This window comes from Triticum aestivum, unplaced genomic scaffold, assembly GCF_018294505.1.
Source record: "Triticum aestivum cultivar Chinese Spring unplaced genomic scaffold, IWGSC CS RefSeq v2.1 scaffold25845, whole genome shotgun sequence".
NCBI classification, from domain to species: domain Eukaryota; kingdom Viridiplantae; phylum Streptophyta; class Magnoliopsida; order Poales; family Poaceae; genus Triticum; species Triticum aestivum.
Window position 1 is genome coordinate 1869 of NW_025226554.1, and position 4496 is coordinate 6364.

Below are 4496 nucleotides of genomic sequence, written 5' to 3' on the forward strand. Positions count from 1 at the left end.
CAAAACAGAGATCGTGCCCACTTATTACGGGATTCTCATCAATGGGAATTGGGTAACCCAACCACTCCCGTCGCACATCCTTATTGGGAATACGCGAGGTTTAAGGCTTGAGTGGGGGGGGGGGTGATACGTCTCCAACGTTTCTATAATTTTTGATTGTTACATGCTGTTATATTATCATTCTTGGAGGTTTTACAATCATTTTATAGTCATTTTATATCATTTTTTGGTACTAAAATAGTCACCTAGTGCCTAGTGCCAGTTGTTGTTTTCTGCATGTGTGGAGTCCAATCGCAACAAAACTTTTTGTGGATTTTTTTGGACCAGAAGAGATCAAGTGGGCCAGGAACGCACCTGAGGGGAGCTCTAAGGGGAGCACACCCCACCAGGGCGCGCCTCGTTGGGTTGTGCCCACCTCGTTGGCCTGCCGCACTACCTCTTTGCTCTATAAATACCACAATATTCCAAAAACCATAGGGGAGTCGACGAAAATCAATTCCAGCCGCCGCAACACTACTAGGAAAAACACTACCAGTAGCGTAGGCTTTTCGCATACCAGTAGCGTGGGTTCCCGCGCTACTACTATGATGATACATCTAAGTTTTAGTAGTAGTGCGTTTTTTACCCCGCGCTACAACTAAAAAAGTTAGTAGTAGCGCGGTGCCACCCATGCTACCACTATTCCAAACCTACTCTACTACTATCTAACTACTAGTAGTGCCCCATTTACACCTATGCTACTACTATCCAAGTACAAGTAGCACCACATCTTCCCCCCACGCTACAACTAACTAACCAAAAATAAAAAAATAAAAATAAAAGTCAGATGCAACATTCATGGACGGAAATCAAGACACGTCCACTGCAAATAAACTAAGTTCACAGAACCATCTAATCACTTGCAACATTCATGGATACAACATTGAACATGTCAACTCGAGATCTCGGAATCCCATTTGACATCAGACACAAACAATTAGACCACTTCTCTAGATGTATCTACCAAGTTTTGGAGTTGAAACATCGGTGGATCCGAGCAGTCCCTCCCGGCGGACGGTGGCGTCAAGGTCCTCCACCTCGGCGACCTCCTGCATCGTAATGACCTGGACGATCATCTGTGTGGCACGATCGTCCGGCTTCACGATGAAGTCCGCCTCCGAGTGGTTGAAGAGCATGACGCCCACCAGGCCGCGGTAGTCCACGTCGATCACCCCTGCGCCCACGTCGGAAAGGGAAAACTTGTTAGTTGGCGTCCGCATCTGCATCCAGTAGGGTATTTTCTTTCTTTTTAGCACATGCACATGAATCAATAGTAATGCATAATAACAAGAAAAAATAAGCATGAATTCTAATGAAAAAGATCATTCTTTGGGCCAGGTTGATAGTTTCGAGGCACGGGAAAGGATAATATTGGTAGAAGTCTTCATGAACAAGAAAATGGACCGAGATTACTCAAATGACATTCGTTTCACCAACAATGATTAATGACGAGGCATGTAAGATATACCTGAGCAGCATCAGCATACCCTCTGATCCTTGCAAGAACATAAAGGCCAAGGTTCTTAGCTTTCTCCCCTCTGACTAGCACAAGTCCAGCAGCACCATCGATGTACATTGAATAATAAGAATAACACTAGAGTTACACTCAAAGTAAACATTGCTTTGCATAATTTATATTAACCATGGAGAGAGCATAAAAAATGAGCTACAAAATAATCTAGCTTCAGTACACTCTTAAGATGATACATTTACTACTGAAGATATACAACATAGTGTTGTTGCATACTTCATACAGAAGGTAGTTTGACCATGTAAACATAAAACTACAATGCTACACTAAGAAGTTTTGGAATCTTGGTAACACAGTAATTCTAGAAGAAGCAGATAGAAGCATGTATCCATCTAACATCCAAACTTATCAGGACATCATGACGTTTTAGTTCAAACAATAAATGAAGAAGCAGCCTATATGCTTTTTTCTATAGACAAAATCTCTTGTAGAAGCAATCCATCTATTTATTATGTTATCACTAAAACAATAGGAAAAATGTGCATCTATGCTTAATTGACCATCATCTATACTTTTCTACAAACGAATAGATGGATAGCCAACTATAATTTTCTACAAACAAACCCTCTTGTAGATGCTCCAAAAAGGCAAGACCAGACACATGAAAACTAGCAGAAGCAGATAAAATGTGCATCTACTAACATTCTTCTCATCAGAAGTTTTAGGAGTTCAAGGACGAATCACAGATGAACAAACAACATGCTTATCTGCAAAGAAAAAACACTAGTACTAGAGGTCCCCTGCAGACTAGTTTCTTCTAGGGACCTGTGATTTTCCAAAACAAAACAAAAACAGAGAGGATAAGTTCTGTAGTTTCAAGTTCACAATGCCATCTATGTTGAACTGGTTTTGGAATCTAGGTAACACAATAAGTCTAGAAGAAGTAGACAGAAATATGCATGAACCATCTAACATCCAAACATATATCAGGAGGACTTGATGATTCTTTAATCCAAACAATATATGACCAGCTGCCGATATGCTTTTTTGATTCATGCTAAGTCTGAATCCTAGGAGGCACCAGCAGCCCAGATAAGATTCTGCGTGACTCACTATAGTTCTAAAAGCTTGTGGCATCGTGCACAATTGGAAATCATAGTCCTGAATCGAGAACACCGCAAGCAAACCGATAGCAGTCCTGAATTGCTAGTCCAGGAGGGAAGTTACGAGGCCACAAAAAAGCTGAATCCCAGGAGGCAGACTAGCAGTCCAAAGCATATTACTCCATGAGCCGATGTTATTCTAAAAGCTTGTAGCATCATGCATGATTGCCAATAACGGTACAGACTATGCACTTGCTTAGTCGATTCTAAACATTGTTGTACATATATTAAAACTAAACCACTAGCAGACCCTATAGAATGGTACACATACTGCCATTTGAAGATAAAAAAGGACCACTCTGTGTGCAACAATTACTACTACTATAGTGGTGATTAACAAGGACCAATGTCACTCTGTATGTCATATGTAATTCTATGGAGTGGAAATGAATTCTCTCTCTCTTTCTCTCTCTCTCTCTCTCTCTCTCTCTCTCTCTCTTTATGTCGGCCATTCTTGTATATGGCACAGGCTTTTATTTTTTTTTGATCGAACAGTGCACAGGATTTTATTTTTTTGATCGAACACATGCTTTTATTTCAAGTGGTGGAACAGGATCATGAATATAAAGCTTTTATTCTCGAGTGGTGGTGGAATGCAATGGAACGGAAATGAATTCAGGCAACACAACACATAGGGCACTCAAGAAATTTGTCTGAATCTTGCTCAGATGCGGGTAGACGCACAGAAGAAATGAAAATTGCACAGGTGGTTTAGGACACGCTGCATGCTGCTACCAAAAAAAGAAATGAAATCTGTCTGAATCTTGGGTAGATGCAGGTTTGTGTCAGTAACACTTACAGTACTATCATAATCAATCTGGTTGCCTAATCTGGGTAGGCCACGTCAATTTCACTCATGCATGCAGGCATTGGAACCTCACCTCAGCCTAGTGCATGGATGCATTGTCTCAAACTCTGAATCATCACTATTACTACTATCAATCCAATATCTCGCGTGAACAAAAAACAGTACTACTACAATATGGCTGTAAGAATTTAGTGTTGTGAGAATTCACCGAATGGATAAATCTATTTGTGTATCTGTGTGCTTGCCCCTCCCTTGTGAAATAGGGCATGGTCAAGACACAAAATGTGCAGGCAGGGACAAAAAAAATCACTACTGGAATGTGAAGGAAAGAAACAAAGAATAATAAAATCACTACGGCTGAAGAGTTTGTTTCTTCAGGAGGCAGGATGGGTATGCATGTGTGCCTTTGAGTGCATGATGCATGGGTTTCTATATTGTATACACATATATCACTAGCTAGCGAGGACAAGAACAAAATGCTCCCTCACTTTTTTCTTGCTCGTGCACTGAAGCTTCTTCTTAGTAGTAGTATTTTATTTCTCTATCTGAAGAGAAAAACAAGTTTCTTTCTTCAGTGAGATCATCTAGTACTAATACGGAGTGAGTACTTGTTTTTTGTTCAACTATCCATGTATTGATCTCGTCCAGTGATCTTGTGGCTGGCTGGCTAGATTTACGGTGCATCTTCCCTGGGGAGTGTTCATGTGGGACTTATTCGCATGGATCAATGAAAAAAATAGGACACGATGGCCTAGGGTCTTGCTCCAAGCCACATGCCTGGCCTGGTACACATGTTTGACCAGTTCCAGTGAGGGCAGAGCACTCAAGAAATTAGCTCAGCCTGGAACTGCAAGATGAACACGATGTGGATGGATGCACTTACGAAATTGTGCAACGATAGACAGCTGCATTGGATTTAGTTCAGGACACAATGCTACTCAATTGCCTTCCTCCTCAGAACACCTGCGCCCACGAACCTCCCATCCTGCCTTCCTCCTCAGAACACCTGCGCCCA

At 41.4% G+C, this 4496-nt stretch overlaps 1 long non-coding RNA gene across 2 annotated transcripts; it reads right to left on the reverse strand.

The window, feature by feature from the left end:
* Positions 1-840: 840 nt before the first annotated feature.
* Positions 841-4483, reverse strand: LOC123172619 (uncharacterized). 2 transcript variants are annotated; one of them, XR_006485657.1, is made up of 2 exons: positions 1508-4483; positions 841-1213 (listed from the first exon to the last, which is right to left on the reverse strand). It is a non-coding gene; the product is annotated as an uncharacterized lncRNA (long non-coding RNA). The 2 variants fall into 2 exon arrangements; XR_006485658.1 differs by having other exon boundaries at positions 841-1259.
* Between the last annotated feature and the right edge of the window lie 13 nt (positions 4484-4496).